The sequence below is a fragment of the Panicum virgatum genome, chromosome 3K (assembly GCF_016808335.1).
Source record: "Panicum virgatum strain AP13 chromosome 3K, P.virgatum_v5, whole genome shotgun sequence".
NCBI lineage: Eukaryota > Viridiplantae > Streptophyta > Magnoliopsida > Poales > Poaceae > Panicum > Panicum virgatum.
In genome coordinates, this window is record NC_053138.1 from 52930359 (window position 1) to 52944747 (window position 14389).

A 14389-nucleotide genomic window follows, 5' to 3' on the forward strand; every position below is an offset into this window, starting at 1 on the left:
GCTATATCTTCTAGGTCCGGACTCCAAATTAGGCGATCCATATATCCGTTTCGATCGTCTCGACGAGGACTTCATCTTGGTGCACTCAAATTCATGATTTCACTTCATATTAATGCTGTTTTGAATCTATCTTTGCCTTATTGATGAAATCATGTCCAAAATATCCCAAAATGGTCTTCATGTCCTGCACAATAATTATACATGCCAAACTTGTAAAATAATAGGAGTTAATATTGAATTGGTTATTTTGGCCTTTATCCTGCTTGCTTTAGGTCATGCCAATTTTGAGTGTCAACACACACGCCAAAGTGCACTAGAATGTTTGGACTGTAGAAGAAATTAAAACAGCTCTATCCCAACTCCAGGTCCAGGCTACTACACACTCGATGCTGCAAGTTGATGACCTCCTAAATCAATGCAAGAACTTGGTCTCATACAAGCTTTTGCCTTAAAAAAACCATCTGTTGTGCTCCTTCTAGATGTTAGCTGTAGAAGGATGAATTTGTGATAAATCTGCGAAACCTGACTAGTCCGGTTCTAGAAAACGATAAGGCCGATATCCTTGGGCTTCGGTGCACTCACTTGCCCAAGAGGACAACCATCACATTTTTATGGTGAAGGACGGCTAGTTTTACAAGCAAACAAGTTTAAGGTTATGCCAGACGATAATTATGTAGCAAGGAACTAGCTTGCATGGCCAAGAATCTCGAACAAAACCCATGCTATAAAATACAATTTAATATGGCCATTCTACGTACGGCTAGGCGCTTTTATTATTGTAAGACACCACACAGCATGAGAGAAATGCCTCGTGTTGTGTCTAATTAACTAGAGGAGAGATTTGTCATTGTTTCATTTTTGGTACTATATAATCACTCCGTTTTTTATTAGATGTCGGATTTAGATTCGGTGCACATACCAAGAAGACTACTCTCTCGTGAGTTAGGGGGTGTTTGGTTCATGGGACTTATGCAAAAGTCCCTGGTACTTTAGTCCCTAAAGAACCAAACAAAGGGACTTTTTGGGACTAAAGTGGTAGTTGGAGCTAAAGAATCAAAAGTCCTTTTTGAGAAGCTTTTTAGGACTTAAAGTCTACATGAGGCCTACTATTCCAACCCCCTACCCTCGGTCCCACCTTTTGGATGCATGCAGATTAGGGATAATATGATATTTTGTGCACTCATTTAATGACTTCTTAGTCCTTTTAGTTTCTGGAAGGGGCTAAAATTTTTAGTCCAAGAATAAAATTAGTCTAGGGGCTTTTGCCAACCAAACACCACCTTAATCATTCTCGGTAAAGGATCTCACATTCTCACCGATTAATGCCGCATCGGTTTCCCCACGCATACAAGCTGCACATCAATGGAAACCAATCACGATTGTTTATGTCAGGCTGTCACAAACCAATCGGGATGTGCATGCAGCAACACCCTTTAATTTCCATATCTCTTCCATCAAAGCACTTCAGAAACCAGACATAACTGCGACATTCTTTTTCCGACGTTTAGCAAAAACCAAATAAGACATCTAATAAAAAACGGGGGGAGTATATAGCTGATTATGCAATCAGGCCCAACTCAAACTTGAAACTGCTGGTATTTATAAGTTAGTTTCTTCGAAAAGTTACTAGAAGTGCACTGCCATTGTTTTCTTTATCTGCTGAAGTTATTTATGCTAATGGCTGGTTGAGATATTTGTATATTGTTTTCGTATCAAGCTGTGTTGATGAATGGCCAGAAATATGTATATCACAGCAGATGGCATGCTTATGCAACCATTAAGAACTTGTATCATTACTGCAGCCAACTATCACACACGGTTTTTAAAATAAAACCGAATGTGCCACTATATGCATACTAGGATCAAATTATGACATCATAATGGAATATTGAGCAACAATATTACGAATAAGATACTTACAACAACTAAAAGTCTATCAACATCTTATCTTGGAAACCAGTGGCGGACCTAGGATTCGAACCTTAGGTAGGCCTAGCAAAAAATCCAAATGCAATACGGACTATCGAAATTCAACTGTTTTGGGTGCACTTTAGCTCGGATTTGATAAGAATGCAGATTAGTGCATCGAAGCTAGTTTAAGTTGGGAGGTTCCGCTACATCTGACAAATGACAACACATAGCATTAGCAAAAAGGACATATCAATCTCTAATTTTAAGGCTAAATTATTGCAATTTGTAAATCCAAGTTTTTGCTCTATACTACCATCGCTCATAATGGCCTATTTCTCATCAGTTTCAAAAATTGCTTTGAATATTTCCAATTCTGCCCATACAATTGCTCTACTATGGATAGGCGCTAACCTGTGTCGCCTTGGGGCAGGCCGGGGCTGGGCTTGCCGTGCCGGGGAGGGTGTGAGACGGGGAGGCGCCGAGGTGAGGTGGCCGAGCCGCTGACGCTGAGATCCCGCCCCCGCTGCTGCGCTGGAGCCAGACGCCACTGGGCAGTCGGGGTTCGGCCAGGCCGCAGGCCGCCGTGTGGTCGATGCACCGCGGCGCCGCCGCCAGCCGAGGAGGATCGCAGGTTGAGGGATACGGGAGGCCAGATGCGGGCGGTGGGCGGCGGAAGGTCGTGCGGACTGCGGAGCAGTTGGGGTCTGGGGACACGAGGGCAGTGCACAAGGCCGAGGTGTCCGGCGTGGGATAATTGGAAGATAGGCCGGTTGAAGTTGAAGTGGGATGGGCCAAATTCGAAAAAAAAAAGATCCAGTAAATTGTTTTTGGGCCAGATCAGTGGGTAGTTCTGGGCCTACCTGGACTACCCACTGGGTCCGCCACTGTTGGAAACAATGGCTCCAAACTTCACAGAGAATCGATCGGGAGTTGCGTACACCTATAACGGCAACACCTTCAACAAACCTCGCTGGCAACACGTGGGGTCGTCTACGCTTTTCGCGTGCACACATGACCAGGCAACGTTGAGCCGAACAGACTCACGCACAGGGGAGAGATAAAAAGAGATGGACCCGTCTAGTGAAGAAAGAAAGAAAAAAGAAAAAAGAAAAAAGAGAGAAAGAAAACAAATAGGTAGATAAAGGAAAAGGAATTTTTATTCCCAAAAAGTTCTAGGAAATTCACAAAGAATGTTTAGGACATGAGGAGCTCGAACAAAATATTTCACGGCTCGTGAGAAAATCAAGCTTCCTAAAATTGGATTTCACTCTAGAAAATCAAGAATAAAAACTAAAAAAATATGGGTAATTCTCAGAAAGTCTAGAAATAGATAAGTTTATTCAAAAATATATTCACATACTAAAATTGAAATTTTAAGATGTGACACCAACACATTATATAAGCTGGTTTTATTTTTAGTTCTAAATAACATGGTAATTGTAAGCAGCTAGTAGCCAGCTAAATTATTAATCTTACTTTGAGAGCTTCGGGATTTCAGACAAAAATACAAATTTCGAGAAAATAGTACCAACTAAACACTTCACGGGCTCGATCATAACTTCTTTTTAGTGCAAGTGTTGCTTTAATTAGATCGACCACCTCCGGCACATCTATAAGCTTAAAAAACACTCTTTACGCGATAAAATTAAATGATAAAGTACATTTATTTTAAAACTAATTAACCATGCTAAAATAAGCTTGTCTACTTTATCATATTGACCAATGCCAGCAACCCTTGCAAAGGCAACAGCTCACTCTATTCGGCTAGCTGTGACTGGTGGCTGATGTTGATTTATTGTGAGAGAAAAGTACTGCTGGTTGGCTGGTGCTGGTGACAGGTGCCGGTTTAGTGTGAGAGAAAAATACTATTGGCTGGTACCCGTGAATCTATTTATTGCAATAGCACAAAGGAAATACAAGATGGTCCTAATGCACCAAGCATCCTTGCACACTTACATTTACGTGGCGGTGGCCCTAGCCATTTAGCTCCACGTCAGCTCCTTACTCAACCAAAGTGGTGGGGCCCGCCACTATCCCCGTTATCCTCATCACACATCCATCCGATGGCCGAGCTTTCCGAAGCAGAGCAGCGCATCGTACACGAACAGAGCATCTGAAATCTTCCACCAGGCAGGCAACTGCGGCGGTCAGAGCGGCCTCCGGTGGTTGGAGGAGGCCATGAGCACCGCCATGGCGACGGCGAACATGAGCAGCATGCTCGCCAGCAGCGTGTAGGTCCGGCGCGACGACCGCCGGTACTCGCCGAACAGCACGACGCCCCAGAAGGTGCTCACCAGCGGCAGCGCCTGCACGGAGTCCGCCGCCGCGTACCCGGCCGCCTGCCCGGCCATGAACGTGAAGGCGTTCCCGAGCCCGCACACCATCCCCGCCAGCAGCGCCAGCCACCGGCCCTAGCCGTCGCGGAGGTAGGCCGCCACCGTGGACCTCGGCACGCCGACCATGGGGCGGTAGAGGAACCACACGTTGAGCCCGACACTGGCGGCGAAGCAGGCGAGGGAGAAGTAGAAGAAGGCCATGTACACGACCAGGTGGGGCACGCCGGCGGGGAGCGTGTGCCACTGGTCGTTGGTGGCCAGGTTGAACGCCGGCGTGAAGAGGGCGTAGAAGACGCCCGCGAAGACGACGATGCCGAGGCCCAGCAGCGTGTGGGACCCCAGCACCTGTGGTGGAAGGGATTCAATCATTTAACAAAACAGGGGCAAAAGAAACTCAACTTCAAATAGAACAAACAAAATTCGGCTCTTTTGACAGAAAATTAAGCATTTTGTCAACATGTATCAGGAAGTATTTGAACTTTCAGTGATGTACGCAAGAGCGTATAACGCTGAAAATAGAATGAATTGGCACCTACTTTGATTGACCTCTTCTCCTCGAGATCAACCAGGAACTCTGCAGTTCCGGCCTCTACTTTCTCCAGTTTCTGTGTATCCTCTGGTGCATCCACCTTTGCTTCTTCAAGGTCCTTTGGTCTCTCTGGCAATCAAAAGGATCAGATGAACACCATTATACTAGATCATTTAAATTTATTGACAAGAGTGGGTTCCTTGATCCAACCGCTACCTTCCTCATCAAGGAGTTGTTTCGTGAGATCCTCATATGTACTGTTCCTGTGCAGTATTGCAGAAAATACACTTTGCTCAGAAGCAGGTAAATTACTAGCAATAACGTCATGATAAAATGGATATTTCTGTACATAATACTCTTATCGCCTTAAACTTCAGACTTTTTTAGTGGTATATGAACTTAGTCAAAACTTATTCAACAGTTGCAGCAGTGACTGAAAGTAGCAGAAAACTGCACTACCTAGTGTTTTTGCTGTAATTGGCCAGGGACTTAGCCAGCTTCTCCTCGTTGTCGGCAGCATTGGAAGAGTGGACAAGTGACCCGAGGATCGCCGCGATCAGAAAGCACCCGACACCGGGGAACAGGACCTCTGCCTTGTTGATCCGACCGTCGAGAAAGTAGTTCAGAGTTGTCCCTGGAAGAGAAATTTCAGTGACACGATGAATGTCTTCAGGTTCTGAACAGTTCAGGCTACACGAGCAGAGTTTGCAGCACCAGGATTCCATATGCAGTGAGTACCTATGACGACCTTCAGGCTCGATGCCATGACCTCGGTGACCGAAAGGCCGACGAACGCCCAGCCGTACTGCGTGGCCAGCGTGCCGAGGCTGAGGGTGACGCCGCCGGCCGTCGCGAACAAGACTGACGGCCAGTTATTCTGCATCGTTTGAACTGAAAGGTCACAACAATTTTTTTTTTCACTGCACGAATTGCTTAGCACAACCAGAGTTTTTTGCTGACAAAACCTCAGAGTTTCAGAGTTTCGAAACTGAAAGTGACTTCAGGTCCGATGTACTGAAAACTGAAAGTCGACCTGAGTGAGCTGGGTGAGGAAGTTGGGCGTCTCCGGCGTGTCGGGGCCGATTTGGCCGAAGGTGAGGGCGATGAGCACGGCGGCGAGTTAGTTGGTGACGGAGAAGTCCAGGAAGGTGTGCTGCGGCAGCCGGCCCCGGCGCTCCAGCACGGCCAGGACAACAGGCCAGGTTCCCAGGAGCACCAGCGCCACCGCCATCAGGCCGATGGCGCCGCTAATGTCTTTCACCAGGTACATCTCGGCGTCTTGGGACTGACACGAAGACGGCAGGATCGATCACCCAGCCTGATGATCCAAGAAACTCTGTCAGGCGCGCTTGGTAGTTGGTAGTTGGTACATCGAAAACGAAAAATCGAGGATGCAGATGACGTAGGACGGTGCTCTATTGAACTCATCCTAAAGAGTTCAATTCAGATTCTGGAAGATGTTAAGAACAACACTGTCGTTCAAGTGTCGAGAAGACAGGCTAAGATGGATTGTCAAGTTAACAAAAGAAGCCACTAGCCCACTACAGTGCACATTGTTAATCTAGTGGAGCATATGGTTTGCATGCAGATCTATCTTATGAATTCCGCTAGAAAAGAAAAAAAATAAATAGATGAAGTGAAAATGCAACCATTCAATGGAACTGCCCTTTTGTCTAGGGAAAACTCTCAAATTGTTCGAGAAGCTGGGGGCACAAAGAAACGCTGAAACCCTGAATCCTGTTAGAGTACGAGTCATATATAATAGATTAGAATTAGGGTATTATAATCTGAATAGGTCTCCTTAGTTTATCTGAGCAGGACTCTACCTGTAATTAGTAAGGACTAGAACATTGTACTCCGAGTAGATCACTTAGATTATATATATAATTAGATCAGGATTAGGATTTTACGAACCCGGACTAAAAGTCATAACCCGAACTATAAAATAAAAGTCCAGACGACCCTACAAGTTATGTCATCGTAGTAAGCCGTCTCAATAATTTCCACATACTGAATTTGAAAATTACAAAAAGGAATGTATGAATTCATAGTTACAAGCTTACAGGTCAAAGACCGTTCAAGACACAACATATATAACACAGAAGATTTCTCTTTCAGACATGACCTTCAGTGCTCTAAAAGCCACTCTGAAGAGCGACAGGGAAAACACTTTGCATGGAACAGAGCAAGAGGTAGTATAAGCATCACAGATGGGACTCTGACTAGACAGAGAGCATTCCTGATCCAAAGAACTGAACTTTCGAAAGTAAAACAGTTTCCCAACCATGAAAACCGACTGAAATTCGAAAACCGAGCAAAGATCCCGATGAAACAGCAGGAACACTAACAGAGGAGCAAGCAAAGTAACCGGAGGAAAAGTCAGACTGAACTTTTACAGAAGGTAAACTGAAAGAGATCCAACATACCAAACCGGAACGAAGAAATGATTGGAAGCCTCTGCAGCTTTGAGCTTTGATTCTTGAGCTCTCTGTCAGCCTGTGTCTATGCTCTATCTATTTGTAGGGGGGGTAGGCCTTCCTACAGACTACTGAGGAGTATTTGTGGTGTGACTTTGGAAGCTTCATCAGCAGTGAGCTGGGAGCGACCGGATATGTGATGAGGAGAATGGAGATTGGGAGGAGGGAGCTGGCGTGGGACCCACCCGAGCCAGTTTACCAACCGGGTGACGAGGATCGGGTCGAATTGCTACGTCCACCCGGATGTGGGCTGTAGACACCGCTCTATTATTGCTCATGCCCAGCCAATTCATTTTTGTCATATCATACCTAATCAAGCTGAGGCAAAAGGCTTTGGTTCTATTACAAGGATGGATCGAATCACGTCAATTATAGAATTTTATTATGCCCCTTTTGCTAGCTTTCAACAAATAAAGAAGGCAGCCGCAGCATATGATCGGCGCACCTTAGCATATGATCGGCGCAGTACTAGCATCAGGTTGCAGCAAAACTGAGTATATCTACAAATTATTGTTTCTTTGAAATTTACCAAATTCAATAATAGACATAAGCATTCCACCTATATATATACACCATGAAAATAAATTAGTCTTGGATGTCATCCTAACTTAGTAATCATTTATCCTTTCATAAGATCCCTCTGTTTCAAAATTGGAACTGTTTTAGTTTTCTCATAAGTGAGTCCTTTCTTTTGCTTTGACCAAGTATATACTGCTAAAAACATATATGATTAAAATGTCAGAAATTTTTATATGAAACTATATCAACTACAATTAACTAGCAATTTTAAAAGTATTACATCGAGTTGATATACACATAAACTTTGCAAATATAGTCGATGCGCACAGCCTAAGAATTTTTTTTAAAAAAAGTCTAAATACTCTAGTGACAATCTTTAGTGCCAATCAATCCGTAGACTAAATCACATCTGGTGTGAGGGGTAAGGCTTGGGCAGAACATGAGCTCTATGATCTAAGCTCACATGGAGATGTACCTCGCGCAGGCACTCGGAGCGTATTCTGTGAAACCGCATATGCAGCCTGCTGATATATTCGGGACACGCCTCCAATGGGTGCAATATATTCGGGGTACGTATACGACTGACACTGATTTATTGCCATCAATATCCCCTTGTCATAATAATGGATACATATAAAAACCAAGAAAAGTCAAGTGCCATATACTCCAATCTAATCCATTCTTTGCCGTACGTGCACTTAGAGGAATACTACTAGCGCTACTCATCGAACACGCAGTACTTTATTAATGAAAACCTCCATCACGATAGTGCTCCTACAGAAAGAATGCCCGCTAAGATAGATTGTTTGGGACTTTTGACACTGCACGAAAAGTCACATTAGTGCGATGCACGCGACGCGTGGCATGCAGCACCTGCAAAGGAGGAAATAGTTAAATTAAAGCGGCGGTCGATGCCGGGGATCGTCGAGAGATCATATAGGAGTATATCAAATTCTCCTATACTACTAATGCAATCGATGGCGTTTATTTTATTTTAGTGGCGAGAGAGGAATACCGGACGGCTGTCGATGCATGCACGGCGTCGCCGGCGAGGTTATTAAGATCGGCCGCCGTCGCCGGCGCAGACAAAAACTAGCCGAAGAAATTCCTGTGTGAGAGAGATCAATACATACGTATGTGTTCAGACGGCTCCGCATGCATGAGCATCATATCCTAGCTACCTCCGCGAGAACCGAGCCGTCTACTTGTCTGCAATTGTATCCGCCGTCTTCTTTATATATACTAAGTTATTAATTACTAACTCCTTCGGTCCTAAAATGGTAAGTATTTCATAAGTCAAACTATTTTAAATTTAACTCAATTCATAGAAAGAGTGTAACATCCTGGATTTTTCCGGAATATTATAAAGTCGAAAAATGTGAATTTCAAAAAAAAAAATTCGTGGCAATGCTGTAAATCTCAACTTAAGTAAGATTTCTGCCTTCCAAAATTTCTAGTAAAATTAAAACTTTGTTCTTACTTTAGGATATTCATTGCTAGTGTGGGAATATTTGGAGTTATTTGAATTTGTTGGTTCTACCTTGTTTAATCGAAATCGATTTGGATTTATTTCTTTGTGTGGAAATTAAATCGAGGTGTGCACCTCAATTTAATTTCATCTTCTAACATTTGTGTGGGATTTAATTTGAATTGAGCCACTCAAATTAAATCCAAACTCTAACAACCCGCTAACCATCTCTAACCCTAACCCGGACCAAACCCGTTGGCTCAGTCCAGCCCGTAACCCAAGCTCCAAACCCAGCCTGGTCTAAACCCAGTTGAAACCCAGCTAGCAAAACCGGGCCAGCAGCCCCTTCTCTTTTTCGGCCTATGAACCGCGGACAGCCTGGCCAGCCCAACCGCTAGCCTGCTCCACGCCCGCGCAGCGCCTCAACCACCGGCCCGATCCCGCACCCCCGGCCCGATAACGCGCGCGCGGCCCAGCTCGGGCCCGCCTGTCAGGGGGACTATTCCCCTTTCTTCCCCGTCGCGGACGACGTCGCTCTTCTCTGCTTTTCCCTTTTGACCGCCCGCGCTCTCTCCGCTTCTGCCGCCGGTGCCGCCTGCCGCTCGCGTCACCTGCCAGCATCGCTCCGCCACACCGCGCGGAGGAGGCCGCCGCGCAACTTTCCCCCGCTCGCTTTTGACCGCCCCGCGTGTGTAAGGATCACCGGGGTGTTTGACCCTAGAGGGGGAGGGGTGAATAGGGTCGCTAATCGCTTTTTAACCTAGGGCTCAAACTACTTGCATAAGATAAACCTAACACGTCCTATACATGCTAGTTATGACTAAGGTTTATCTATGCTACTCTCTACTTACCCCTAAAAGACTTGCAACCTAGCCAATCCTAATCAAACTAACTAGGAAAGTAAAGGTACGCAAGATAGAGTAAATGCGGAAACGTAAAGCGGTGAGTAAAGAGGTAAGTGCAAGAGGGATGCAAACTCCCGAGTAGACACGGTCATGTAACGTGGTTCGGCACAAACGCCTACGTCCACGGGACACCGAGGCTCTTCTGATCACCGTCTTGCACTTCGCCACCAAGGCGATGCAGGCAAGCAAAGGCAAGTGCCCCTAAGACACCGAGTCTCGTGCACCGCCACCGTCTCTCTCGGTCACCCGGCCGTAATCCACTACGGAGCTTCTCCACCAAGGAGGGGGCCTCCTCTTCCCCCGCACAAAGTGTCGTTGCCACTCCACACCAAGACGGAGGGTCACACGACGGATCACAAGTTGCTTGCCGCAGCAAGACTTCTCTCAAGGGAGCTCTCGCAAGAACTAATCCCTATTACAAGCACTAAGCACTCTCACAAGTGTGCTTAAGCCTATATGATGTACAATGAAGCTCTATGGTGGTTGGAGATGTTCTTGGGTGTGTGTGGGATGTCCAGCAACTCCAGCACACTTCAAATGGCCGGGGTGAGGCGTATATATAGGCCACCAAGTCTTGTAGCCGTTGCTCCAACGGTCAGCTGAAATTCTGTGTATCACCGGAAGAACCGATGCCTCTGGCAGGGGTAGCGTCGGTTCTTCCGGTCACTCATAAACCGAAGTAGCCGTTGAAGTCCTGACAGCTGATGCAGTGACCACCGGTTGAACCGATGCTTTGTTCCGATGTATCACCGGTTCATCCAGTGCTTAAGAATCTTCTCCTGACAGCTGACGTCATTACACCGATGGTATGCACCGATGCTTCACCGGTTCAACCGGTGCTGAAGAATCTTCTCCTGGCAGCTGACGTCATTACACCGATGGTATGCACCAATGCTTCACCGGTTCAACCGGTGCTGAAGAATCTTCTCCTGGGGTCTTGACATCGTCTCTGGAACATAGGACGCCCAATGCACCGATGCCCCCTTTTTGACCCGTCGGTTCAACCGGTGGCTATAGGCTGACTTGGCTTTGATTCCCTTCTGCACCAAACTTCATAGCGCCGGTTCTTCCGACAAGCGTCGGATGCACCGATGCTTAGGCATCGGTTCTTCCGGTGCTCCTGATCCAAAGAGCTTTCAGGGCGCTGCCCTGAGACCCGTGAGGGGCGGCTCCCCCTCGACCCCCGTCCGCTAACCGGGTAGCAGAACCCCCGTAGGGGCAGCCCTTCGGGCCTTGCTATGCCTATCTTCTCTTTCTCTTTGTCATCACTTGAACCTAAAAGCCTGAGAATGGTCATCTTAACAATCATATTAGTCCAAGTGTTGTGTTGTCATTCGATCACCAAAATCACTTGAAATGGCATAAATGGTGCCATGTTCCTTACAGCGTGCTCCAGAACCCCAGCACTCCGTGCCACGCAGCCGCGCGATGTGTGCCACGTGTCCCCCGCGCGAACGCCGAGGATCGCCGCCGTTCCCATGAGCCACACCTCAAACCCTAGCCGCTCCACCTATAAAACCCCATGGCCGCCACAAACCCTAGAGCCAAGAGCTCTTATCATCCGCCGCCGCCGCAACTGCAAAACATAGCAGAGAGGGGAGAGGAGAAGAAGGGAGGAGAAGGAGCCGAGCGACAGAAGAAGGGGGAGAGGAGAAGGAAGCCCCACAGAAGGTCCATCGCCGATGCCAGGGGAACACCACCATCGAGCCAACGCCCCAATCGACTACTCCGACATTGCCACGCGTCCTGCATGGCATCGGCTCGATGCTGCCTCGCCTCGCCGCGGCCCAAGCCCCTCGTCACCAAGCCGACCGGTAAGCCGCTGCTGCCTATCTCCCTGGACCCTCCTCGTGCCCTGCTACCGACGTGATGTCGAGCGCCGTCTATGAGCCTTCCCCTAGAACATCCCTAGGACCGGCCCTTCCCTTGCTTGTTTGTAGGAGCCCGACGAACCGCCGCCGCTTGGGCCATGCCCGGCGCTAGCACACGCGCGTACACTCGAACGCCCCACGACCTGCACTCGCACCCCTCCGCGGCCTCGCCGCCGCACGATCTTGCCGCACGACCATGACACCGCCGCTCCGGTGCACCCTGGCATCGTCGTGGCCATGCATCGGCGTGCACGTGCACCACGCCGGCCAAAGGCTCCGCCTTTTGGCCCGGCCGCACGCACATCTCACCATCGCCCGCACATGTGCCCTACCACCGTCGCGCCGTCGCGTCGCGGCCATGCCGCACCACGACATCGCGGATGCGTCGCGCCAGCCGCAAGGTCCGGCCTTGACCTCACCCGCACACGGTCCGCCGTCTTGACCATGCCATGGCCATACCTGGCAAGCCCCCACATTGCGCCCAGCCATGCCTTTCTCCTCGGTCTTGCTCTGCCGCCGCCCTGCTTCGCCCCTGTCCTCGCCACGGAACGCGAGATAGCCACGCCGGCCTCACCGTCGCGGGCTTGAACCGCTCGCAGCCCTGCTTCGACGCCCTTGCCTCCTTCATCGCCTTCGCCACGGAAATGCTTTAATCTTAGAAAATTCATAGTAATTCAACTGGAGCTCCGAAAAATATGAAACCAGTTTCATAATTCTTCTAAAATCATGATCTATGCGTTAGAATAGGTTTTGCAGTGAGTTGGATCTCTTGTGAGCCTGTTTTGTGCATTCTTGCACTTTAGCCCTTGTATTTATATGTAATTACGACTAGGTCCTAACGAGAAGGAGTTGACCGACGTCCCGGACGACCAGGAGATCCAGAAGGACTACCCCGACACCCGGAGGACCCAGAGGGACGTACCGGACGACCAGAAGACGTCAGAGGACCAAGGAAGACCAAGAAGACCTATCAGGTTCACGCCCGTCTGCGATTGAATACCTATTAGGCATTGCTTGCTAGATACGCTATGCACCCAAATTGAGTGTGATGAGATGAGCTTGCATGGCCATTTATTTACCGTATTTCTTGATTCCCATACTTAGAAATGAATATGCTATTGCTACTATGAGTGAGATTTGGGGTATGGGAATATATGATGTGATAGTCCTTGCTTGCTGGAAGATGCCTCCACATATATGGGAGTTGGTGATTAGGTTACAGCGGGGTGAGCGGACCCTTTTCTCTTATCTTCAGATCGAGAGCTGAGGATTGTGTGTTGGGCACGATCCTGTGAGCACCTGTGATGGGTGACGAGCACCTGTGGCGGGTGCCAGACTATTCTGGTGGGAACTTTAGTAGAGGAGTAGTTGAGAAGCCGATACTTGTGATGGGTATCGATTGCAGACCGTGTTGACGGAATGCTACTGTGGACGAAGACGCTCGCCTCAGCGGGATGAAGGACTTGACTTTGTGGCCCTAGTGACGGAACTATGTCAAATGTGCACACCACATATCCTTTATGAGGGGGGACCTAGCCCGAGCTAGCTATGTGCGGCATCATACCTGTAGGAGGATAGTGTGTCAGTGTCAGGGGGAGAGGGCAGGACCCTATCGCCCCCGATCGCAGGATCCATGGAAATTCCATTCTAGATTGCTTCACAGCCCCGGGCGACCTACTGCGGGAGGACGCGCCCCAGACCGGGAGCAGGGTGGTGCCATAGCCATTAGTTTCATTGACTGGTGCCTCGGAGAAGGTCGGGTCGCTCCTGGCTGGATTCGTGGCGAGTGGGTACAGGTGTACAACCCCTGCAGGGTGAAAACTATATGTATAGCCGCGTACTCGGTCATGTACAACTCTGGATCTGGCCCCACAAATGTAGTTAGAACCACATATACTTTTCTACCTCCCTCTAGTACCACTTTTCCTGCTTGGATAGCAGCTGAGGTGCGGGGAGAGGGAGTTCTCGCACCGAAACAGGGTTGAGGTAGTTGTAGAGGAAGGTAGGAGACCGGGAGTCCGGGATGCCGGAGCTGCCCGTGTTGAAAGGTGATTTGGATGACTTATATATATTGCTTGCATAGGAAAACATAGCCTATCCTGGCATTATTTTTTACCGTTTGCATCCATATAAAGCTTGCATACGGATGGTGACGTGAATCTATCCCGTCTTTGGGGATAGCCTAATAGATGCAGGATCCGAGCGAAGGAGTCGACAGGACGATAATGGATTACGATGTGAAGGACTTCCTGAGCTACGCACCGAACTGCCTGTGGAGAGGATTCGTGAAGATGGAGTTGCCCAGAAGACTAGATATCGTTTCCGCTTTTCTGATTGTTTTCTTTTAGCCCAAGGGGCTTGTACTCTGAGCTT

General features: G+C 48.0%; 1 pseudogene; it reads right to left on the reverse strand.

Annotated features, from left to right (window-relative positions):
- Positions 1-3765: 3765 nt before the first annotated feature.
- Positions 3766-6094, reverse strand: LOC120699570 (annotated as a pseudogene).
- Between the last annotated feature and the right edge of the window lie 8295 nt (positions 6095-14389).